Raw genomic sequence first — 26434 nt, forward strand, 5'->3', positions numbered from 1 at the left:
GCTGGGACCAGATGTTCCACCTCTCTAATTCTGCAAATGTCACTGAGCCTCGATGGATCATTATGAAAAATGGCCCCCATTACTGCCAGAAGCATGTGCTCAGGCCAAGGAGGGCTCCCAGAAAACTGTGCCGGGCATAGCAGCATTCATAGCAGATGGGTGGGCGAGGCCCTGGCCCTCATGCTCCCCTCCATCCTTGTCCTTATCCACTGCTCGTGACGGGAGGGGGTGGGCTGGGCTGGTGGACATTTGACTGATCTGGAAGGAGGCTTTCCAGATGATAAAGGAGCAGGATGTGCGCGGAGATAACGAAGAACACCAGCGTGTAAAGAAGTGCATTTGGCAGGAGGATCCTAGACTTGTTCTTCAGTGTCTGCTGAAGTGCACACATGGAGGCAGGCTGGTGCCGGGCCATCCCTCTGCTCTGAGGTTTGGAGGAGGACAGCATGACCTCAGGGGAGAGTCTTAACCTAGGTACCTCCCCCTCACATGGCAAATGCACCATTTTGGTGCCTGGGCATTTTATTCCAGCCTCTTCTAATCTGGTTCCGTATGCTGCAGGATGGTTAAAAAGAACAGTCTGGTTAAACCAGCATTTGACTGGGTTTATTAGTCCTGCTTTTAATTTTAAAGTTGTTGATGTATCAATCCTCTAGCAAGCACAGGAGTTCCTAATGGTGGCTGTGAACCCCTGAAAATGAAGGGGTTACTGGATATACATACGTGCATTTTCTGTGTGGCTGCTTCATAGCTTCCATCAGCTTCTCAAAGGGGCCCATGTACCAAAAAAAAGGATAAGAACCATTGATTTAAAGAAAATCAATCTTTCAATCAGGAACTGTGTTGCTTGCGTGCTGTAAAGAGCACGAATAAGCTCAGAAGTCGGGGCTTCATTTCTCTAATGAATAATACAATTTAATAGTGCCCCAGGTTGGTGATGATGCAAAGTAAATGAGCATTCATACCCTGATGGTGAGAATACAAATTGGGATATGCTTTCTGGAGGGCAATTGGGTAATATGACTCTGAGATCTTAGAATTTTACGTATTTAGTTACCCTGCAATTAAAATTCTAAGAATTTATCTTAGTGGTAAAAGGTGCTTGCTCTGGAGTCATTATCTATGTCACCATGGGCAAGTTACTTAAACTCTCGAGGCCTCACTTTCCACATCTGTAAAATGGAGGTAATATTATTTGTCCATGGGATTCTTGGGAGGGTTAAACTAGATAATACATATAAAACACTAAGTACAGCACCTGAGACATAATAAGTACTCAATAATGTTAGTGATTATTATTTAGATACAAGGCTTTTATTGCCACATGACTTATCATAACTCAAAATTGGAAACAATCCCAAATATCCAACATAAGCGATTGGTTTAATGATCCGTACAACTCAACTATTAAAGATTAAATTAGTGAATATGACTGGAAAAATGCTCATAATGTATCAAAAGACAAAGAGCAAGTGACGAAATAGTATAAATATGCATTAAATATTTCAGTGGCTCTGTTTGGAGGATGGCTTTTTATTATCTTCTTTTGTTTTTCTGTATCTTCTAAATTTTCTACAATGAGCATGTATAACTTCTTGCAATAAGACAACACTAACCCAATAAATGTTACTTTTAAAAAAAGGATGACTAAACTTAGTTGAGGTCGTTTCTGTGAAGTTCCTTTCCTCATGTCTAACATGAAAGTTTTACGTTCTTCCCTTCTTGAGATGCTGGGAACTCAAACAAAAGGGCAAGGGCGACCGTGCTTTGTACCAGGTGATGCCTGGCACGTGTGGAAAAGCAGCAGGTTGTCAACCTGAGGAACTGTCACAAAATAATCTGCATTCTAATGCAGGGACCGTGGAGACCCAACTATCTGGGCTAAACGCTGTTATGATTAACTCTGGGGAGCTTGGTATAGATTGAGGATGAAAGGTACAGGGACTTCCAGCTACGAAAATTGGTCTGCAGTCAGGAGCCCAAGTTTAATCTCTTGAAATTGATGGCCAAGTGTGGCCATGCTTACTAATTAGGCTGCAGCAATGTAATTGATCAAATCAATGCCCTTCATGACGCAAAGCCAAAGAACCCAGGGACAGCTTGAGCTTGGATGAGCTTCCAGAAAGCCGGAGAACATGAGTCGCTCTCCCAGCGATGTTAACCTGGTTAACCTAGATTGCTTTGTTAATTGCAGGCTCCTCTCTCAGTAACGGATAATACGGTGATGCAATGTGGCTCCCGTGTGCCCCATGTGGCCAGACTCGGGGTTGGGCAATTTAAATTTGTGCTCATTCGTTTCTTTCTTGGATTTACAGCAAGCATTAAACTTCATCAGGCTTAAAGTGCTCTCGCTTTCTGGAAAGAAGCAAAGTGACAGCCAGGATCCCCATTTCATTTATGAGTAGCTTTCCTGTTTATTTGAAAGTCAGTGTATTAAAAAAGAATGTAAAAGGGGAGCGATTAGAAGAAATGGCGCTTATTGCAGCAACCAAGTATTGAGAACAACATTTTCAATTTATTTAGTACAGAACAAAGAAAGAAAAGCAGGAGAGAGGCGTCTTTGGGTGAGTGAAATGAGCATGGGATACGGAGGCAGACAGAGCTGGTGCCCAGCTCAGCTCTTGTCACTTATGAGCCCTGAGAACTTGGGCTAATTATTTTACTTTTCCAAGCCTTGGTTTTTTTATTTGTACAATGGAGAGGATACCATCCTCCAAGGTTTGTGAAGATTGAATAATGCACTGAAACACCTAGCTCAGCACCGGGGACATAATAATTACTCAGTAAATATTAGTTCTCTGTCATTGTCTGGTCCCCTGAACAAAGTCCTGAAACCATGTCTTCATTCTATGTTGCAAACTCATGTATCCTAGTTCTGCTGTCTGTGCCCCTGGATTTCCAGATTGTTCTTCTAGGCAAATGCAACTTACAGTCTTTCCAGAACTTGCACCACATGATTCTTAAGAGGGGGGTTTAACAGAGTCTGGGATTGGGAATTTATGTCAAGTTTGAAAAAGCATATTCAATATTATACTATTTTTTTTTTTTTTGAGGAAGATTAGCCCTGAGCTAACATCTGCTGCCAATCCTCCTCTTTTTGCTGAGGAAGACTGGCCCCGAGCTAACATCCGTGCCCATCTTCCTCTACTTTATACATGGGATGCCTACCACAGCATGGCATGCCAAGCGGTGCCATGTCGGCACCTGGGATCCGAACCGGCGAACCCTGGGCCACTGAAGCAGAACGTGGGCACTTAACTTCTGCGCCACCAGGCCAGACCCTATACTATAATTTTTTATGTGAAAACCCTGTTGCTTCAGAATACCTATCACAGAATACAAAGCTCATATTTTCTTGGCTAGTGGTCTAAGAATCTCTGATTGCAGACGGCATGTGACTTTCAGTTTAGAAAAAGGGGTCATGGGTTAAAGCAAGACTGAGAAAATTGATTTACAGAATGTCATTCTGGCAAAATACACTTGGAATGCCAGAGAGTGACTGGAAGAGGGCCTGGAGGAAGCTTGGGGGATGTGGATAACCTTTTCTTTCGTGTTCTCGGTGCTGCTTACAGGGGTGTGTCCACTCTGTGAAGCCTGGTAGGGCCCTATCCTCATGGTTGGTGCACTTTTCTGCATGTATGTCACACTCCAATAAAAACTTTAAAGAATAATAAGTGGCACTTACTTCACACACATTCAGTATGCGATGGGACAAGGCCTGAAGATGTCTCATGTCAACTCATTAAGGAAGGCAGGGACTTTTCAGTAAATCCTAGACCACACTTTTTCCTGGATGGTCTCCATTTTTATACATAAGAACAGAGCATAATCCCAAGCCATGGTCAGCTCTCTCCTGGACCACCGCTGCAGCTTCCTGAGTGGGCTCCCTGCCTCCACTCTTGAGCCTCTCCATCCATTCTCTATGTATCCACAGAGATCTTTAAAAACCATAAACCAGATTATATTATTTCCTTTTCTAAAACCTCCAATGACTTTCTTTTTTTTAAAGATTTTATTTTTCCTTTTTCTCCCCAAAGCCCCCCGGTACATAGTTGTGTATTTTTAGTTATGGGTCCTCCTACTTGTGGCATGTGGGATGCCGCCTCAGCGTGGCTTGATGAGCGGTGCTATGTCCGCACTCAGGATCGGAACCGCTGAAACCCTGGGCCGCCGAAGCAGAGTGCAAACTTAACGACTCGGCCACGGGGCCGCCCCCCTCCAATGACTTTCTACTGCACTTAGAGAAAACTCTAAACTCTTTATCATGACCGAGAAGCTCGAACAAAATGTTCACGCTATCTTTCTGTCTGACATCATCTGTCACCTCTCTCCTCTTTCTCTTCGCTCCAGCACTCCAGCTGCCATTTTCCTGTCCCTCTCTGGTACACCACCTCATTTTATTTCTTTCCTGGTATTTACAACGATCTGATATCATACTGTTTATTTACATATGTCCTATTCGCCCACGCCACCCCCTAAGAATGGAAGCTTCCTGAAGGAGGAGGCTTTGCCGTCTCCTTCACTCTCGGATCTGCGGTGCCTACAAGACAGCCTGAAACACAGTAGGTACTTCAGAGGTGTGTGGCTGTGTGATCTTTATAAGCCTCTCAATCTTTGAACTTCAATTTCTACATCTGGAAAATTAGGCTAATAATAAGCCTCTCCTCCCACCCCCAGGGTTGTAAGATTACAGGAGATAATGTGTGTCAGGCCCTTCACACAGCACCTGGCACGTTGTACAAATAGTGGCTGGACTCCCCGGGTGCTAATTGCAAGGCTTCATTATCTTACGCCCACTAGAGACCTCCGATTCATTTATCATGAGAAAGCAATCATCTTTTATTAGGGACTCTTTGACAAAATGTAACATGACATGTCGAGAGACCAGGTTTCCCATTATTCTGAGTTTTTTTTGTCTAAGTGTTATCCATTCTCTGTACGATGTATGATTATCGACTGATTAACAGAGGCCTCGTGCTACTTCGATCATTCTTCAAAAGACAGGGCAGATGGAATTTGTACTTAGAAGAATGAGCAGCCTGTAGGACACTGCAACACGGTCAGACATGTAAGAAACGAAGACACAGGAGCATGACACTCATGCCAGGAGATGGTGGCCGGTGAGAAAGCAGACTGCCAAGGCTTTCCGCTCTGATGAATGGGACCATTTGTTCCTGGGGCATCCTGAGTAAATGAGTATCTTTAGGAGGGTTTTTTTTGTAAAAAAAAGAAACAAAAAAAAGACCTGCTAGAAAGGCTCAGAGGGAACAAGACCTGTCTGCTTTAAGAAGTTCGCAAAGGTAAAAGTTCGCATCTTTATAAGATAGTGACGTAAAGAAAAGGACAAATCTCGGGTAAGGAACCTCATTGAATGACAAAGAGGTACTGATTTGAAAGGAAGAGAGAATCTAGAAAAATAAAATTGGGGAGCGAGAGTCAGAGAGAGAGAGAGAGAGAATGAATGAGAATGAGAGCCAATTGTGGTAGTAAGTCAATCACCCAGTAATAATATACTGATGGAAGAAAATCATCACAGAATTTTAGCTACAAAGTGAGAAAGTGTTCCATTGTGTTTTTTTTTTATTTCATCTTTTTTTTCTTGTGATCTAGGGAAAAAAAGATTGAAAAAAAATGGGGGAAAAATCAAATCGAAAGCAAATTTCTTCCTGTCCCCAAACCCTGAAAAAAAAAAATCCCCTTAAGTAGGTCATACGCAGCATCCTCAATCATCTGGGCAGAGGCACAGGCTACAGGAAGCATAAAAGAATTTCAAGGTGTTACCTAGATAGACCTGGTTAGTGAAAGGTGATGACAGCTGACACGGAGAAGAAATCATCCAACTAACAACTTTTAATCAGGTTGGGGCTAGGGAATTAGGGACCTTCAGCTCTGGGCTCCTTTAGCAGGAAAGCCAGAGGAAGCAGCCCTGTGGGGGTATTTTTAGCTCTGGAGAGTTCAAGGCTAGGCAAAGTTTAAAAGTAAGTCTGTTTTCCCTGGGAGAATATAAGAGACCAACTAACAAAGTATCTGATTATACTTGGTTTATTTCTTTGAAACTTGCTCTTTATTATATTTCTCTTTATGCCCCACTGAGATGATCTAATTTATGTTTTTATTTTAACAAAGAGAGCTTTAAAAATTGTTAATTACACACGTAATAAATGAATATTTCTTCTTCGTAACATTAAGAACATACTTTTTGTCCACTGCCCCAATTCCAGGCCCTTCCTTCAGAGGTAGCTAGTGTTATCTTTTTGGTGCATAATCTTCTAGGTTTTTTTCTATGCATTTTCCTACATTTACTCATAGAAAATAGAATATTTGAGCTTTTTAATTTTTAATGTAATATTTATACTATAGGCAACTCTCTGAAACTTGCTTTTTTACTCGCCTCAAAGATTTGTCTTCAAGATCTTTCTTAATTAGTATACAGGTCTAATCCATTCTTTCCAACTGCTGTATCAAAGTCCACTGTGCGCATGTGTCAGAGTTTACTTCCTTACTCACCGACAGATGCACTTATAGGCTGTTTCCCAATTAAAAGAGTATTTTTTTTTTTTTTTTTAGAAAATAACAGCTTTGTTGAGACATATCACATACGCTAAAATTCACCCTTTTATAGAGTACAATTAGTGGTTTTAAGTATACTCACAGAGTTACACAACCATCACCACTACCTAATTCCAGAAGATTTTCATCACCCTCAAAAGAAACCCAGTGCCCATTTGCAGTCAATCTCATTGCCCCCTCTCCTCAGCCTCTGGCAACCACTAATTTACTTTCTCTCCCTGCGGATTTGCCTATTCTGGACATTTCATACAACGGAATCACACAATATGTGACCTTTCTGTTTGGCTTATTTCCCTTAGAGTACCCTTTTCAAGGTTCATCCATGTTGTGGCACGTCTTGGTACTTCGTTCTTTTCTTTTGGCTGAATAATATTCCATTGTACATATTCCTCAGATTTGTTTACCCATTTTTCAGCTAATGGGAATTTGGGTTATTTCTGCTTTCTGGCTATTATGAATAATGCTGCTATGAACAATTGTATACAAGTTTTGTGTGAGCGTGTATTTTCAGTTCCCTTGGGTATATACCAGGAGTGTGACGCCGGGTCATCAGGCAACTCTATGTTTAATTTTTTGAGGAACTGCCAAACTGTTTTCCAAAGTGACTGCATCACTTTACATTGCCACGAACGTATTTTTTTTAAACAAGAAAGAACATACACATGGCGCAAACGGATGTGTTTATTCTCTCAAGACATCATTATCCACCATGTCTGGAGCAAGCTGAGAACACACTGACTCAGCGTTGTCCAACGGAACTTTCTGCAATGAGGAAAATATTCCAACTCTGTGCTGTCCGATGCGGTAGTCACTAGTCATGGGTGGCTACTGAACACTTGAGATGTGACTACTGTGACTGAGGAATTGAAATTTAATAAATCTAAATTTGATTGGCCTCATGCGGCTACTGTATTGGATAGCAGAGTCCTTATTCTCTCCTGTTTGTAAGAACTCACAGTTCCCCAAAAGGTTGCCTTAAAGATACTGGAAAAGTACCTTGCAGCTCCAAATTAGGTCTTGTTGCAGACATCACAGAGAAGAAATTCAGAGGCTGCGATGCCTTAAATCAGAACTGCACCACATGGAAATTCACGTAACTCCCCCTTTTTAAGGATGTGTTTGGAAAAGTGGCACTTCATGCATCTCCTTTATGTTTTCAGCTCTCTTGGTTTAAAGAACTGTATCGTTTTGTTTCTTAGTACAAGAGTAATACATATTCACCACAGAGAAGCAGGAGAAGAAAATAAAAATGGCCACAGGTAATTATTGTTAATATCTTAGTGTGTGTGTGTGTGTGTGCACACGCGCATGTGGGTACATGTGTGTATACACGGAGTTCATCTATTTTTCAGCTTTGTGGACAGGAGCAGAAGTGACACTGGAACCAGTCTTGTTCCTTCCTCACAGTTCCTCCTCATAGCTCCTGTGACAAGATTTTATTCACTTACTGAGTCCTCACTGTGTGCCAGGCCTGTGCTGCGTGAGACCCAGTCTCCCATGGGAGATGGACATCAAAAACCCATTCCAGCCCAGCGTGACAAGGTTCTGATAGGGGTGGAGTGAGAAGAGAGAAAGCACAGGACAGGAGTAGCCACAGCCTGAGGAACTGTGGAAGGCTGCAAGGGGGAGGTGACATTTGAGCTGGACATCTGAATTGGAAGAATTCATGACACAGAGAAGAGGGCGGGGAGCATCGCAGGCAGAGGGGACAAGGTGTGCAAAGGGTTAGGACCTGAATGAGCCAGGTGTGTTCAGGGAAGGCAGACTGCTCCTGTGTGGCTGGAAGGGTGACAGCATGGGTCACTTGTGGCTTTCTGCTTTATTGTCATTTAATTTTCCTACTAGTCTGATAAGATAAGTAAAACGTCATCCCCATTTTATAGGCAGAAAGTGGGAGCTGAGATGAAGTAATTTGCCCAAGCTTGCACAGTGAGTGAGGGGCAGAGCTGGGATTCCGGTGTGTTGATCACAAAGCTTAGTCTTGAGAGATGAGGTGGGTTGGAGCCCAAGTACAAAGACCAATTTTCTGCCTTGCTCAGGAATGCAGAAGTTACCCCGTGGGTAGTTCAGCAGGATCCTGGCGTGACCGGATTTACGTTTTAGGAAGGTCACTGTGGCAGCAATGCGAAGACAGTTTTGGAAAGAGTTCAACCCACACTGTAAATAGGTCAGCAGTTTACCTGGGACTGAACCACTCTCTCTCCACACACACACACACACACACACACAGCTTCAAAGACAGGCGCCTCTGGGAATCCACCACTTTTTGTTTCTCTCTCCCTTCCTAAATGAAAATCCATAGCAGCAGATGAAGTTCTGTGTTTATTCCAGACCGTGGATGAAGAAGATTGGGAGGGAAGGGACACAGCTCCTTGCTGGGGGATCTTGGAGAAAACACTTCCGCGTGGCCTGTTTCCTCTCCTGTAAAATGAACTTCTTGGCATTTCCGTCTTTAAGTGCCCTTTCCATCTTTAACATCGCCCGGCTCTTAAGAGCAGCGGGACCTATTCAGGCGTTTCACTGTGGCCGCACACCATGATTTTTGGAGAGCTAAGACAGTCCCTGATTGGCTGCCTCAGAGCACTTCCTGCACGAGACCAGAGAGCTGGTTTTCCCAGCATCACTGAAGACATAACAGAATCTTCTTTTGTTTTCAGGCTAGGCCAATGGCAGCAAATAACCTAATTAGGACCTCACAAGCAGCTTGCCCAGTGAAAGCTAATTTAATTAGGGTCTTATTAGTTGTTATAACTACTTTTTAATGAAGCTTTATTACATTGAACTACGCAGATCCCAAGCAATTGTATTAAATGTTGGCAAACGACCCATTAGTCTTTGATTTCACTTCTTTTTTGCATCGTTCCCACTTATCCTGATATTCAGATACCTGTAGTTCATTTTTTCTCTTCAAAGCCAGGTGCAACCTTGAAGGCATATTTTCCTTCTTTATCTCGCTTCCTATTTCTCTGGGATTCCCTGTCCACTGGCGTTGTATAGGAGCAATATCAGGGAGGGGAAAAGGCTCCTCAGTGGCCTTCCATATTCTCTAATATTTCCACCATTTCTCTCCCAAGCTGCCCAATTTTGAGGACTGACAGCCCCTGGTTGAAACACCAATGGTATTTTGGAGGCAAACAAAGAAAACCATTATTATGAATTAACACCTTGGAGAGGATTAGCTCATCATATTAGCTAATTGGCCAACAAATGAGACTTCAAGAGAATCAGTCCTGGATTGAGTAGTTTTTGATGGTTGCTGGTGTGTGGAGGAGGATGGGAAAAAAACAATAATTACTTTCTACTATGCATCAGGCACTGGGCTAAATATTTTCACATCTATTATCCCATTTAAGCCTCTTAACAACCTTGATGTGAATGTATTATTATAGCTGATTTACAGATGAGAAAGAGGAGTACAGAGAGGCTGAGTCAACTTCAAAGTCACATAGCCACTAAGAGGGAGAGTGGGGATTTGAAGTCTCAGGATGTGAGGCAGAGCGTAGGAGCAGGCTGCAGTGGGGAGTCTTGGCCTCTAGGGGGCAGTGTTAGGATACTGCCAGTTAAGCATCCTGGGGGATTACCTGTGGGGCGAGTGAACGCCAGGATAGGTGGCTGAGGGTCACAAAGACGAACTTGGCAGAGCTCACAATTTGGCCCCAGCAGGGCTGACCTGTCTGTGCTCTGTCTCTCCTCGTCATCAACGGGCAGTGTGACGTCATTTTTAAGAGGATAGGCTCTGCATCAGGCTGACCCAGATTCAGAGGCTGGTTCCAGCCCTCTTCTGCAGGTTAGGACCCTGGGCAAGCTGTTTAAGCTCTCTCAGCTGCAATTTTCTCATCTGGAAAAAGTGATCATGGTATCGCTGTCAGATTCTTGTTGTGAAAGTTAAAAGATACGTGTCAAGCATCCAGCCCGAGGAAAGTGCCAGCAAGCAGCGGCTCCTCCACTTCTGAATTGGTACTGACGAGCTGCGTGGCTACAGTGGGAGGGCCACGGACAACAGGAAATGGACTCACAGGGAAAGTGGGATCCAGCCTTCTTAGGTTAGTGGTTCTTAATCTTGAGCATGCATAAGAATCACCTATAGGGCTTGGGGGACCCCAGATTGCCTGGGCTGCATCCCCAGTTTCTGATTCAGTAGGTCTGGGGTGAGGCCCAAGAACTGTCATCTCTAACATGTTCCTGGTGGATGTTGATGCTGCCGGGCTGGGGACTGTATTTGGAGACCCACTGGAGAAGGCCACTCCTGGTGGGTGCTCTCTGACCAACACAGAGGGGAGCTCTGATCCCTGGGATGGCCATGTGCAGAATATTCTGAGTCCGCCTATGCCTGGGGTGAATCAGAGAAGCAGAGGTCTGGCCTCCCTCCTCTTTCATGCTTCTGTGGTTTCTTGAGCCTTTGGGAGCCAGTCTTTGTAAACGGGCCAAAAATGTTCGCTCAATTATGATGCCTGATTTATTTTTCGCCAAACTGGTCCCTGGGCCTGCTTAGGTTGAAGAAATGTTTGTGGTTTAAATGAACCAATTTTGTGGCTGAAAGTGCTCATACAATTTGTTCTTCACAGAGAGCAGAGGGGCTTAGGCACTTGGTAACAACTTCTAATTAATCTCATAGCCTGAAATTTTACATCTTTAATAAGTTTATCACTGACTTAACAAATAAGATAGATATTCTCAGAGATGCAGAAGCAACAGTGCTTGCCTTCTATCATTCTTTTTACCAAGAAGGAGCATCTTACTGGATACTAGTGAGATAACGTATGTGAAAGTGTCTAGCGTAATGTCTGATAAATAAAAAAATTATCATTTGTTACTATGTTTATCGAACAAATGGTTTTTGAGCCCTTCTAACTAGTGATAACATGCTTTATATTACGGTTTCTCTGCTTTGGCACAATTGACATCTTGGGTCAGACGGTTCTTTATTGTGGGAGCTGTCTTGTGCATTGTAGGATGTTTAGCTGTATCCCTGCCTCTCCCACTAGATGCCAGTAGCACACCCCAGTTGTGATAATCAAAAAAAAGGTCTCCAGACATTGCCAAATGTCCCCTGGGGGGCAGGGGGAATCATCCTTGGTTGAGAACCATTGCTTTTTTTTTCTTTTTTGAGGAAGATTAGCCCTGAGCTAACTACTGCCAATCCTCCTCTTTTTGCTGAGGCAGACTGGCCCTGAGCTAACATCCATGCCCATCTTCCTCTACTTTAAGAACCATTGCTTTTACATGAATAATCTTCTTTCATCCTCAAGACGACCCAGTGAAGTAGGTATTATTTGTCCCATTTTAGAGAGAGGGGAAAGGAGGAACAGAGAGGTTGAGCAATTTGCCACGGACCACACAGCTAGTAAAGGAGCAGGAGCAGAATTTGAACTCAGAACTGACAAAATCCACAGTCTCAGTCTTGACCTCTCTTCTCCCTGGCTTCTGCGAGGATACACTTGAGAAGGTGTAGCGAAGAGTCCACTTAATCATATGCATCCTGGTGGTCGCCTCTGAGAAGGAGAGCGGTGAAGGGGAAGAGGACTGGGGGCTTTTAGATGCATTTGTAACATTTCATTTCTTCAAGGAAGAAAAAAGATATATAGCAAATTCAGTAACATGTTAACATTTGTTAAATCTGGGTGGAGGAGTCACGGGCGTCTCTCTTAAATTATTTTTTGTACTTTCTGGAATGACTGAGATATCTCATAATTAAATATCCAAACAATTTTAAAAAGTAGAAAAGTTAGTTCAGGTCTTCTGATATTTCCCGAGCATATGACCATCACACTTGGCACTCTCTTTACTTCGTCTTTCTTAACAGAAGGATCCCCCAACCTTCTAATGAGAAGGAATCAGTTCTCGTTTTGTTTCCCCGAAAGACACAGCCCATTCACAGAATTAGTCATAATCACAATCATATCAACAAGTACTTATTAAATATCTCTTCCCAAGTGGATAATATATTAGAGGCTTCACGTGCATTAACAGTCCTGATGTTTATAAATATTTCTAGTGTTTCGTACCCAGTCTTTGCATCCACTTTCTTATTTATTCCTCCCTACTCTTTTGTGAGCACATGATTTCAGGCTCATTTTGCAGGTGAATTAACTGAGGCTGAGAGAGATGACCTGCAGAGTCAGGACTTCAGACCTGATTTGTCTGATTTCAATGTCCCTGTTCTCTCTTGTACCCTGAGCTGCCACTCAAACAGGAGTCATGAAGGGCTAACGAGGATGTCCCAGAGAAAGCAAGGTGCACCGTCTTCCCTGGATGAGGGGGTGGGATGGCAGTGACAGAGCTGGATGGCAGGAACGGCATTCCTGGTTGGGTTCTGGGAATCACTGCCTGATCCCAGGCCCCTGGCTTAGCATCAGCTTGATCTCTAGACCCTGTGGCAGTAGGTCAAAGCTCACCCCCTCCCTGCCCTGTACTAGGTGCTGGCTCCAACACCTCTAGATTTAGTACAGGCTGAAAATAACCCTGCCTCTCCAGCAGTTCAAGGTCAGGATTAAATTATGCCCCTGACCAACCAGGGCCCATGGACTGTCTTGAGAAAAGCCTCCTTCGCTGGCAGAATCTGCTCAAGGGGCCATCTCCTTGCTTCTTGAGCAGTGCTCAATTCAATTTTCAGTTCGTGAGGCTGGCATCTTCCAGAGCCAATTTGAGTTTTGCAACTAAAATGTGGTGCATTTGCCATGCCCTTGTCTAAATATAGACTGTCCATTGTGTTCCCTGGGCCCCCATGGTGGGGTGGGGCCAGCTTGGATGCCCAGAGGAATCCATCCTTATTAACTCATCCTCTGAGTGCCTCAAACTCCTTTCTTTTCCTGAGGGGTGGAGGGCAATGTTTTCTTTTATTTTGTTATGGTTTTAAATCGAGATGTCAGCCCTGGAGCCTTGAACCACCGATGTAGACGTGGTGGGCTGGCAGCTGTGTGAAAGATCAAATCCGTTTACACACACCGTGGGTGACTGCTTTTTGTTCTCAGATCCTAGGTAAAATACACAGATTCCAAGGCCACAGCCTGCTCTGGTTCCCCTGATGGATGAGGTGTTGCATTCCAAGAGGGCACTTTGCTGGCCCTGAACTCTGGGAAGCTGACACCAAATTAGTTGAAAGGATACAAAGCTTTCAAGCCACCTTATCAGCTCTGAGGGGAAGCTGATTTGTCATGTAGATATCTGAAACTTCTCGAGCCCCAGGCGAGGAGGAGCTATTGATATGAAAAGTGGTTTCTTCAGCTATGCTGACACACATCCAGTGGGAGTGCAAATTGCTACACTCTTCCCAGAGGGTAATTTGATAATATACATCTGATGCCTTTCTCAGGAGTCTTCCTTTTGATCTAGCCATTCAAAGTGGACTTTATTCTAAGGAAATCCTAAAGGGCAGGTGCACAAAAGATACTAAAAATGTGTGCATAAGAATATTTGTCACAGCTAAAAATTGAAAACAAATGTACAACAAGAAAGGATGGATTATCTTAAACTTACAAAAAGATGCTTAGCCTCATTCACAAAAATTTCACCTATAGAGTTGGCAAAGATGAAAAAGTTTGATAACACAGTGTCGGTGAATGTGTGGGTGCTCTCAAAAGTCACTTATGGAAATGCAAGTTGGTGCAATCCCTATGGAGGACTATTTGGCAATATTTATAAAAATTAAAGAAATTTACACAGAATAGTCCACTTTCAGGATTTTATCTTTCCGATAATGTAGGAAATGGTGAAGTATTACAAGAGTATTAATTAAAGTATTGTTTGTAATAACAAAAGATTTAAAGCAAGATAAATGTCTTTTTATAGAGGTCTATCTGAGAAAAAAAATAGAATGGAATACTATACAGCTATTAAAAAGAATGAGGTTGCTCTATTTATATTGAAGTGGAAAAGCTCTCCAAGATACAATATTCAGTGAAAAAAGCAAGGTGAGAATAGTGTTTATAGTATGTTATTTCCATTAAAAAAGAACACAGAAATATATTTTTGTATGCATGGAATATCTGTGAAAGGATATGGAAGAATGTGGTAACAGTAGTTGCCTAGGGAGGCGGAGTGGCAGAATTGGATGGCTGGGGGCCAGGGAAGTGAGAGGAACAGTCTTTTCACTGTACACTTGGGCCTGGTGAATGTGATACATACATGAGTTGTCGTAAGTGGATCAGTTAAGTACATTATGGTACTTTCTATTATGGAATGCAAGGTGGCATTAAAAATAGGTGAAATGTAAATAAAAAAATGAAAAGATTCAGATTTATTGAAATGGCAAGAAGTCCACAGAGGATGCTTAGTGATAAAAGCAGTGGTTGATCCAATTTTTGTACAGATATACATATTCACACACACACACACACACAGGTGAAATAACACAGAGGTGTATAAAAAAAGTTAATAATCTACTCCTCCTCACTTCATTCTACTCATAGAGGTGACTAAGTTAACAGCTTTTAAAAATGGGATCACATATCATTCTACGACTTACCTTTTTAATTTAAATATAGTCATGCGTCCCTTAACAAAGGAAATCTGTTGTGAGAAATGTGCTGTGAGGTGATTTCATCGTTGTGTGAACATCAAAGAGTGCGCTTACACAAACCTACGTAGTCTAACCTACTCCACACCCAGGCTGTGTGGTACTAATCTTACGGGACCACCATTGAATACGCGGTCCGTCATGGACGGACATGTCGTTAGGCGGGGCATGACCGTATCATGAACAACCTTCCTAACTGGACAGATGAGTAGACGTGGACCTAACCTACTTGTTTTAACAACACTTTACATTTTACTTATTTTAAATTTTAAATTCCTTATTTAGTGAAAGTGAACATAATCAGGTTAAACCTAAAATACTAAATATTCCGTGCCCCAGTGATTCCATATCTTGGAATTTATCCGGAAAATATGGGCACAGACATATACAGAAGAGTACTCATTGCTACATTGTTTGTAGTAGGAAAAGACCGAAAATAACCTAAATGTCAACAATTGGGAAATTGGTAAGTAAAAGAGGATACTCCACAAAATGGATTAGTATAGAGCCACGAAAAAGAGAGCAGCAACTGTACATTCTGACCTAGAACTATGTCCAAGATATGCTGTTGAGTGTAAAATGTGATCTTCACTAGAATGTTTATAAAATGATACCATTTGTAAAAATAAGCAGTGTGGAAACACACACATCCCATACAAATACACACTGTCTATATACACCATCACCCATATGCATATGTACGCTTACAAATAAATAGAATATTTCTGGAAGCATCCTCAAGCTGGTAACAGTATTTGCTCCTGGGGAAAAAGACTAAGGGTGACAGATGGAGATGGATCTGAGGTCTGGTGAGGGCAGAAGAATTTTTTTCACTGCTTTTTTTTCCCCTTCTTTCTGATTTAAATAAAAGTCTATTATTATTTTTAAATAAAGAAACTAGTTGATTAAAGAATTGCTACAAGTAATCATGCAAAATAGTTACAAAGCATGATGGCATGCACTCTCCAAGTTCTCTGTGGTCCTAAGACTGTATTGCTTAAAGGAAAAGAGTACAGAAAAAACTCACATTTTGAAGTACATCTTTATAATGTTGTGAGGCAAGGATTTTATTCTGGGGTTAGGGGGTCTGTGAACTTGGATGGGAAAAAGTACCTTTTCTTTTCCAAACTAATCTTTGGCTGAAAGTTCGCAGCTCCTTCAATAGGAATGTAGGCAACAAGCCACAGTGGAATTAGCAGGGTTTGTCACCAATAGAAATCAGATTTATGATATCACATTACATTTGTTGCAGACTTCTTGAAATATTTCCACTTGTCACTACTTCAAAATTATAGTAGTTATTTATTTGACTTGCTGCTAAATCTTGTTTATTTAATACGTTAATAAAGAGGAACATTTTTTACTCTATAATAAATTTGTGTTTTTTCCAACACTATAATAGCTGTTTCAACATAATCGGTTTCCTTTGAAATCCTGTCTCATTTTATGTATCCATGTGAGAAGGGGCTTCACCGATTGCCAAAGGAACCCGTGGAACAAAAATGCCCAAGAGTCCTTGTGTTAGGGTAAAATCTGAAGGTCTGGGAACAAGAGGCCACAAATGGATGCTGTGAGGGTGTACCTGGAAGCGGGGAGAAGGGAGAGGAGCTCCACCGCTCTCTCTTGATGCCAGGGGGCGATTTATGGCCTGAATATATAAATCGGAGATGTAATTTTTGTTGTTCTTCCAGTCGGTGGAACATCCTCCTCCCCCACCAGCTGCCTCCCTGGACCTCTGCCCGGCCCCGTGCTGATGGTGTGAGCCTGGGGGCCCACGCCTGCGAGTGACAGTGAGCCCAACTTGCCCTTGGTGCCATTTTAACCTCCTTCTGGGGCGCGGCCAGGGTGCTGAGCTCAGCCTGCAAGTGACGCACGTCAGCCTGTCAGGAAACTCTATCTTAAAGAAGAATTTAAAAAGGCGTGCGAAGCCAAGTCCCAAATACACCTTGGCTTCGGGGGAGCAAGACGCTGTGGGCAGATACCCCAGGAAAAAGTTAAATGGGGTTCTGTGAGGAATGGTCCACTTGCATGTGCTAGAACATTCTGTTTCTGAACATTTTGGTCTGATCTGTTCATTGGTGCAACTTTTATAGCCCAGTTCCTGTGCTCTCACCAGAGAGGGGCACTTGAGTGTTCAAAGGGGGCTCAGAAGTGCTGCCGGTGGGTGTGGTGACGAGTGTGCTGTTGACAGAGTCCTAAGAACACCAGCCTGCCAATGAGGACTGTACCCTGGGCTGACTCAGGCTCTGTCATGCCAGGAGGGGGGGTGATGGATGGGGTGCAGATGCCCCTCCCCCGACAGTTATTCCAGCCTTACAAGTCCTTGAGCCACAGCTCGCTTTCCTTCTCCTCCCCCAAACCTAAAATGCCCCCTCTTCTTTCTGTTTCCTCTACATTCCGGAGACACTCCTCATGCAGATCACACCATTTGTCTCGTGCTGAAATGGATCCATTCCTTCATTTACTCTCTTGTTCGCTAAGTATTTAGGGTCAGCCCGCCGTGGATTCAGACCCCAGCTCAGTCATTCACTTGTGTAACCAGCAGGGTACGTTAACTGAACGAAGATTTAAAAATTTCAAACCAACATTCACAATAAGTCCTGTTTCCCACAGAAAACACACATGTGAAGTTGCGTTCTTCCTTCTTTAATTGATGTTCACTTCATGCTCTCATTTCAGTCTTTCTCTGAGCTGTTGAGGCTGTGGCTGCCTGATTCTCTCTCCTCTCCCATCTCAGGCTCCTCGGTGAAACTCAGGCACTGTTGGGTGTTCCACTGTAAACACTCATGTATCGGGGTTTAAAATAGGCACTTTCATCATTCAGGCTGAGATGCTTTTGAGAATAAGGGGGTTATTACAGTCACGTGACGCATAACAATGTTTCAGTCAATGACAGACTGCAATGGTGGTCCCACACAATAAGTCCAGCCTAGGTGTGCAGTGCACTCTACCAGCTAGGTTTGTGTAAGTGTACTCTGTGATGTTCGTACGATGATGAAATCGCCTAATGACACATTTCTAGAATGTGTCCCTGTGGTTAAGCGACAGACGACTGTATGATAATCATTCCTTGGTAACAGACATAAATGGGAAGTGGCTCAGGTAAACTGGGATGCCTGTTCACCATTATAGAGCAATGCTATATTATCCAACAAAAAGTCCTGGGGTGTCTTTGGAGCACTAGCAAAGCTGGGGCACCTCCATTTTTCGGGAAATAATTCGATTTAAAAATATCAAAGTAGACTTCATAGCATAAATCAGAAAGTTGGGGCCTGGTGGCCTGGTGGCCTCGTGGTTAAGTTCACGTGCTCTGCTTCAATGGGCCTGGGGTTCGCAGGTTCAGATCCTGGGCGCAGACCTAGCACTGCTTGTCAGGCCGTGCCTGTGGCAGCATCCCACAAAAATTAGAGGAAGATGGGCACAGACGTAGCTCAGTGACAACATTGCTCAGGCAAAAAGAGGAAGATTGATGACAGACGTTAGCTCAAGCCCAAATCTCCCTCACACACACACACACAAAATCAGAATGTTGTTGGCCTTACACTTACTTAGGGCCCCGTGTGTGTGTGTGTGTGTGTGTGTTTTAATTTAGAGTTACATTTGGTGGGGGCAGCATTCACTTCTCAACACCTTGGGCCTCTCTGAAGGTCTTAATCTGACCCCGCTAAAAAGTCACCAGAATCATTTCCTCCTCTCCCACTTCTGCGGGGACCAATTCTGACCACATCCCTCCCAGAAGTGAGAGGGAGATGACGAGGGCAGGTCAGGTGAGGGGAAATAGGGGCTGACTGGCAGTGGCAACCTTTTAATTGAGAATGAATTTTCAAGCTCCAACCTTGTGTCCTTGCTGGTCGTCACCTATCCAATCTCGCCTCACTGGCCCCATGACCGGGCCCGTACCGGCACTGTGGTTTCATAAGAGCAGTCAGCACAGTCCCCTCTCAATGGACTTGTGGTGGTTCCAAGGAATGGGACAAGTCACTTAACGTCTCACCCATTTCTTCATTTATAAAATGGGGGCAACATGAACACCTAGGCATAGACTGTGGGAGGCTCAAACGGTTGATGAGGTCTGGCACACACCGTACGAATTGTAGCCGCAATTGCTATTTTTACGGAGAGTCTACAGGTCCAGGTCTCTAGACGTGGAGCACAAGAGGATGAGTCAAACCCGGCCGCCGCCCTCCAGAGTCTGCAGTCTGGTAGCGCTGCTGAAGAGCTGCCTGTCCATCCTGACCCCCACGGACAAACGTGACGAGCATCATAAACATGGTGTGAAGCAGTGATCACTGCCAGGACAGGGTGGGAACAGGGAAAGATTCCATGAAAGACGCGTCAGCGGAACGGGGGGTTTGCAGGTGGGCAGGATTTGTATACTCAGAGGGTACGGGAATAGCGTTCTTGGCAGAGGGAACAGTCTGAGCAAACGCACAGGGAAAGGAACATGCAAGGCGTATGGTGGAAATGGGAAATTGTTCTACTGGAGTTGGAGGATGCTCGTGATTCTTCCGCTGAACTCACGGCGCTGCGCCTTCTCTCATTTGTCTAGCTTTTGTGAGCACCTGTGTTAGGCAGAGGAAAGATGTGGTCACTGCTTACAAGAAGTTCACAGCTTGCAGAGGAGAGAGAAGTCCGTCAGTGACGAAGTTGCTGGAGAGAGCCAATCCTGCAGTGGTTGAGTGTGGCTGAAGGGTACTTGCTTAGCCTCAGGGCTCCTGTCTTCATGGGACCCTCCAAGGGCCTGGGAGGGACCCCAGCAATGGTCATGTGATTTCATAAAGTTTCCAAAAGTAAGATCTATTAACTGCAGTTGGTTAGGACCACTGTCTATTTCCACTCCGACTTCCTTCTGTCCTGTTTCCCCTCACGTGGTGTTAGCGCAGTGGCTGTGGATGTTTTGGGGAACGGGCTAAGAGTGGAATGAAGATACATTTCATTTGGGTTCTGGCCAATATATGTACGTGGTCTGCAATCTTTCTTTCTGTATAGTTGGGTTATCACCAGCCAGAGTGACTGCAAGGTGGAAAACAGCTTCTAGAAATACCCTCTTGTCCACGATGCCAACTCACCGGCCCCTGTGACAGCAGGAGGTAGGACCGAGTGAGGAGAGTCCTGTGGTGCTGAGACCACACGTATGTCAGTGGCAGAGGTGAATTAAGATCTGAAATGAATGCAGCCAGGAACTAAACTGTGAAAAAAATCTTCCAAATTTTATGTGCTCCCTTAAATTTGATAAAAACCTTAAAAACATGTGACGTTGCCAATAACAAGTTGTGAAGCTGAAAAAAGTCTAAAGTGTCCACAATAGAAGAAATTTTAACTTACCTTACTAGAGGAAAGACCCAATTATTTTTATATTCTCACCAGGATTCAGTGCCTCTCGGTTGCTGAGCTGTAGGCAGCCACTCACCCTTCCTTTCCTCCTTCACAGAATAGACTCTGATGTCCTGGTTCTCTTTTGCGCTTCCATAAATCGGGGCTCAGACCCGCACCCCTAGAGGACCCACAGTGACGAACCCTTTAGCCTTATCTGATTGCCCAGATGTGAATCCAGGTTCTGTCACTGATCAGCTGGGGGGCCTGAAGCAAAGCACTCAGTCTCTCTGAGCTTCAGTTTCCTCATCTGTAAAATGGGGGCGAGAACAGTGCCCACTTCGTAAGGTTTTGGAGAGCAGAGAAGGAGAGAGTGCCTAGGGAGCACGACCAGCCCGGCGTAAGCCCGGCGCACAGCAAGACCTAGTAAATGGCAGCTATTAGTATGATTATTATCAGACGCGGGCAGGGAGCACAGTGACCGCAGAAACATTCTGCAGATGTGCAAGAGACCAATTTCCCAGTGCGGCCCGGCGGCCATCAGTTATTTTTATGAGCCACACACACACTCAGGTAAAGGCATCTGCTGCATTACAGATCTCAATAGGCCCATCCGTGATGGCACTGCAGCTACACACGCACTCGCTGGCGTTCCTGTGGCCTGTTTTGCCCCAGCAGGACTGGTGCCTCCGCAAACGGCCCCTCATTCTGTTGTGCCTGACAAGTATGACCCTTCACACATCACCCTTCACCCTCCTTGCCCTCTGCCTTGTCCTTTGGATCTCACGGGAAAGCTGAGGCTAGCTCATTTATCCATCCGTTCCCTCTCTCTCCCTCTCCCTCCGTCTTTCCTGCTTTCTAGCACGAATATTTATTGCATCTAACCACCGTGGGGTCTCCATGATTCCAAGACTTTAGGAGAGTCACAGTAAAATTTCAAAAAAATTTTTTGGTGGGGACGGACATAGGGTTATCAACTTTTTATTTCGCCAAGTAGGACATTAAACACACACACACACAATGGCTAGCACCACCACTTATTATCATCATTCCATCAAAGAAATGCTATTTCAGTGTCCCAAAATAGAAAGAAGATAGTCTTTAGAATAAAAGGACAGTCATTTATACTGAATACATTTGGAAAAACACAGAATTTTCCCAACTTTTCTCTCATTTTGTCATGAGCCAGTAAAAATTTTATCACCCATGGGCACCAGACCTCAGACAATTGTTCAGGAAGCAATGTAGTAACAACAGAAATAATATAACGAATATTTGTCAAGTGCCAAACGTAGAGTGCAATAGACTTTACCATTTATTAGCTGTGTGACCTTGGGCAAGTTACCAAACCTCTCTGAACTCTAGTTCCCTCACCTATAAACACAGGGGTGGTGATGCTTGCTTTGCAGAGCGGTTGTGAAAATGACAAGCTATAAAGAGCATTCAGTGTCGAGCACCGTACCCGCTGCATTGTGCTTCCCCCGTGCTCATTCTCTCCCCCTTCTCCAGGGAGGCTCTTGTTGAAAGAATTCACTTTCCCTCCTGCCAGCCTTCTGCCTTCTTCCATGTGGACTGGCTCGTGGGACAGGGCAGGATTGAGGATGCTTCTGGCTGCACTAGGGAAGCTTAACCAAGTTTTCTTGGCTCTCCACGGGGTGGTCATTCCAGGGGTTCCCAGACATGGGGAGGACAGGTGCTATGCTGGCTGCATAAGAATCACCTGGGGAATCTGTTAAAAATCGAGATTCGTGGCCCCATCAGGAGAGATTCTGATACAATAGGTCTGTGGTGGAGCCCAAGAATCTGTGCTTTGGAGAACAAGCCCCTTGCCAGATGTTTCTAGTGAGAGCCAGATTCGCTGTTGGTCGTGGCTCCTGGCTTTCGGGTTGGGGCATCTTGTCTGCTCAGCTCATGAGAGTGTCTGCCGTATCATTCCTGCATGGCGTCTTATGAGCCTGATGAGTGGAGTCTGAGGAAGCTTCTGGGAGGAATCCTCTGGGCCATGTTTCTCTGGCATCTCAACAAATGGTACCTCCGTCACCCAGACACCTCAGGGTTATTCCAGACACATTTTCCTGCTCTTACTAACCCTCCTACATCATAACCAACCCATCCCCAAGTCCTTGAACCTGTTCACTTCTCTCCACCTCCACTGCCATCAGCTTGGTCTAAGTGACCACCCGCTTTCACTGGGACCGTGGCCTCCTAACTGCCCTGTCTCTGGTCTGTGCTTCGTATGGTGGCCTAAGTCATCTTTTAAAGACATAATTCAGATAGTATCTCTCGTCTGCTTCAAATCCTTCGATAGTGGCCAACACAACTTAAGATAAAATCTAAAATCCTTAACGTGGCCCCAAACGTCCCTGCGTGGCCTGGCCTTGGCCCACACCTCCAGCCTCAGCTTGCACCTGTCTCCTCTCTATCCTCCAAGGTCTGTTAGTTTCCCACCAGCTCCTTCCTCAGGACTTCCAGGCATGTCCTTCCTTCTGCCTGAAGCTCTCTTCTAACTGCCCCTGTCACTGAATTAGCCCCTCCAACCTGTTCAGGGTTCTGCCTAAATGTCCCTCAGGGCCCCCTGTGATGTACTGACCCTGTTGTAGATTTCTAATAGCATCCCACTGCTTTTCTTCAAGTCACTTATCACAATTGGCATGAGCGTATTTTTCAGATTATCTGTGTTCCCCACTAGGACTGAATTCTATGAGAACATGGAAAATTGCTGTTTTGCTCACCGCTCTTTACCTCCAGCACCATGCCTGGACATAGCAGGGGTCCAATAAATGCAGACTTATTCAGTGAAGGAATGAATGAATGAACGAGTGAGTGATTAAAGATGTGGAGCCAGGTCCCTAGATGAAGGGCAAGGTCTCACTTTTCCTTATGGCTGAGGTGACGAAGCGCCCACCCTTGAGAGACCCGTATCATAGACAGTGCAGGAGGTGTGGAGAAAATCCAGAAGGTAGATGACCTTCGCTGACATTTTAAGAGTGACTCTTTTTTCAAGAGTGAGTGGGGAGTGGAAGAAAGGCAGGGTTTTGTAACAGAAGTACAAAAATAAGCTTTTGACAAGGCGGCTCTGGGGTTCCTGGAGAACATTTGCTATGAGAACAGATTGGGACCAGACAGCAAAAAGCCCAGGCACCTCCTTTGTGCAGTGGAACAGGTATGTGCCTGTTCTGACAGACCTGGATTCCATTCTTGGCTCTATCATTTACTTGCTGTGTGACCTTGGGCAAGAGGTCTAACCTCTCTGAGCTTCAGTATATTCATCTGTTGAGAGGGAGCAATTAACTCTCCCCTGGCAGGGTAGCTGTGAGGATTAATGAGATCATGTCTGTAGAGGGCCTAGCAGAATGTCCGGCACATAGTATGTGCTCCATGATAACACAATCTCACTAGGCTGTAAGCCTCCTGCAGGCAGGGGCCATGTTTGCTTTTGGCTTAACAACCCAGTGATTAGTACAGTGCCTAGCACATAGTAGGTGCTTTAGGAAGTCTTTATCAATGATTTCACAAAAGGTCGAATGTGTTTTCCTTCAGTAGAATTTCTCTCTTCCAGGAAGGATTCTCTGTGTGCAAAAATTTTCCCCCTACTCAAACCAATTGCCCTCCTGTGAGCAACTCAAACCCCTGTGATGGGAAACCGCAGAGCTGGAGGATTAGTGCGTGTGTGTGGGGATGGCTCTGTCCCAAGTCATCTCTGGGAGCCTCACCCTGCCTCGTGCTCTCACGGGAGGTGGGAATTCATCAGCACCAACTTGAATGCGAGAACTGGAGAAAGAAACCAATGGAGACAGGGATTCCTGGCTGGTTCCAGTATTATAGACAACACAACTCTTTCTTTGAGATTGACCTTCATTTATTTGGAGGGGAAAGCAGTTAGTTCAATAAGGGCTTCCTGGTGCCTTTCAGCATTTTAAAAGACGGAAGAAAGATTTGGAGCAAGGCAAGCTTCCAGTGTTTTCTAAACAACGCACTCACCCCAGCTACCAGTTGGCTGCCCAGCACTTCCTGCTACCCCTGACCCATCCCCCCAGCGCAATGCACATCCCTCAGTGGCCCAGCCACTTCTTGAGACCCTGACCAGGTCTTCCCCAGGCAAGTGGGAGCTGGCCTTCATCGTGATGCCAGGCAGCTAGAGATTCCTCAGACATCTTGCACATGGCCCATCGAGTAGAAATCCTGCTATATTATATTCCAATTATTTCCTGTCCCTCCCTGGCCTGGTTCCAGGGGCTGAATAAAGAGGTCCTTGTTTGGTGGACTCCATCCCTGCTCCTGAGTAAGGGAGGGCTGGTCCCTTGCCCAACTTGGTCTGAGGCCACAGGGAAAGGGTGGGGAGGAGGTAGGGAGGATGTTACAGGTGGGGAGAGCTCCGCAGGAGACGAGAGGCCCAGCTCCGCAGGCAGCCCACCCCTGCTCCCAAAAATAAAAACAAGGGAGGAAGGAAAACAAATGGGGTCCCTGACCAGGACTTTGGAGGCGGCATGCCTATTTTCCCTCCTTCCCAGGAGGGATCCCAACCCTTCTCTCCCACGAAGAAGACAAACACAGCTATGGAAATCTCGTGCCGTCCAGGCACCTGGAAGTCTATGGCCAACTGCAAGTGAGTCCTGCCTGCACGTCTCTGCCAACCATCGTCTCCCCAAATCTGCTTCACTCCATCATAAGTGAAAAGCCTTTTACGGAAAGTTTAGAATTCGGAAACTTCTTCAGATTCCAAAGGAGTTGCTGTTCTACCTCATGCTACTTTCGTGTGGGTGTTACTGGAACTCAGAGGAAGTAGAAACCCACGACGAAACCCCCGTTTTGCTTGGATGCTCCTCCCAAATTACTAAGAATACATTAATTAAGCACCTTTCCCGTTGAAGCTCTTGAGTACCTTTCAGAGTCCATCCCAAACCCAAGGTCTGGAGTCCATATTCCCCACCCGCCAAGGCTGGGTTTCCAGGGGAGAAGCATGTGGATGGAGTCAGCTCAGGGACAGCACACGGGGAAAGCTCTGGGAGATGATGGCATGGATGGTCAGAAAGTTTCCACGGCAAGGAGAGGAGAAACAAGCACTGACAGCATCAGGGTGGCAAGAATGTCTCACTTTCTATGGCATGGAAGCCAAGGACCCGAGATGTTAGGGTGACAAGGTCTCAGAAAGTGGGGGACAGAAAGGGAGAGAGTGAGGATAGCGTGAGTGAGAAGTAAGTGAGGGCGAGCTTGGAGAGCTGGACCCAGAGAGGAGCCACATCAACCCGCGCCACTGTGTGGCTGGAGAACGCCTAAGCTTTGCAGCATTTAAACCTTGGCGTCCAGGAGGCTGGAGCCTGAAGGGAGCTGAGAGATCCTCTGGCCAGTGAATCTCAAAGCCTGGTCTGTGGACCACTTCTTCTGAATCACCTGCTGGGCTGGTTAAACACGTGCAAGTCTGGGACCCACCTGATTTACTGAATCAGACTCTCTGTGGGGTAAGCCTAAGAAGCTGCACTTTCATCAAGTTCCACAGGTGATTCTGATCGTTATTAAAGTTTGAGGGCCCTTGATCTAGTCCAACCATCTTGTTCTCTGGAAGTGGGATCTGAAGCCCAGAGAGGTAGAGCAACTAGCCTAGAGTCACAGAGCTAATTGATGGCAAAGCTCACACGGGAACTTTATTGCTCCTGACCCCTGAGCAGTGCTCTTCCCATTTCAACAAGCTGGCAGGGTCCTCACTTGTTTGGAGCTGTTTCCCTTGTGCCCTAAAGTGAAAAGCTGCACCTCTGATCCCTTCCTGCATCCTGCTGGGGCCTTCTCCTTCCTGAGGATGCTCTGGTCACAGCCTCTGCAGGCTGAGGGGCAGGGGCAGAAGGAAGAAAGGAGAAAGATCTAGTTCCCTTCCAAGCCTTTAGTATCAGGTGTGAGACTGGCAAATGACACGAGAAGGAGGAAACCCACAGTTGTAGCTGAGAGCTGGAAGAGCTAACTTTCCTTGGGCATTTGCTGTGCTCAATACAGACACGGTATTAAACCCTTTCCATGCCTTAGTGCGAACTCCACCGAGCAAAT

General features: G+C 45.0%; 1 protein-coding gene and 1 long non-coding RNA gene across 2 annotated transcripts in view; one reads left to right on the forward strand and one right to left on the reverse strand.

The window, feature by feature from the left end:
• The window catches only part of ADRA1B (adrenoceptor alpha 1B), a 49113-nt gene that overhangs the window by 19688 nt on the left and 2991 nt on the right, over nt 1-26434 (reverse strand). The gene's annotated exons all lie outside the window — the stretch shown is intronic.
• LOC139046142 (uncharacterized) overlaps nt 1-26434 on the forward strand; it is a 45559-nt gene that overhangs the window by 17530 nt on the left and 1595 nt on the right. Inside the window, exon 3 of the long non-coding RNA XR_011505738.1 lies at nt 1-26434. This exon is cut by the window's right edge and continues 1595 nt beyond it. This is a non-coding gene — a long non-coding RNA (uncharacterized lncRNA).

Source organism: Equus asinus, chromosome 9, assembly GCF_041296235.1.
Source record: "Equus asinus isolate D_3611 breed Donkey chromosome 9, EquAss-T2T_v2, whole genome shotgun sequence".
In the NCBI taxonomy this organism is placed as follows: domain Eukaryota; kingdom Metazoa; phylum Chordata; class Mammalia; order Perissodactyla; family Equidae; genus Equus; species Equus asinus.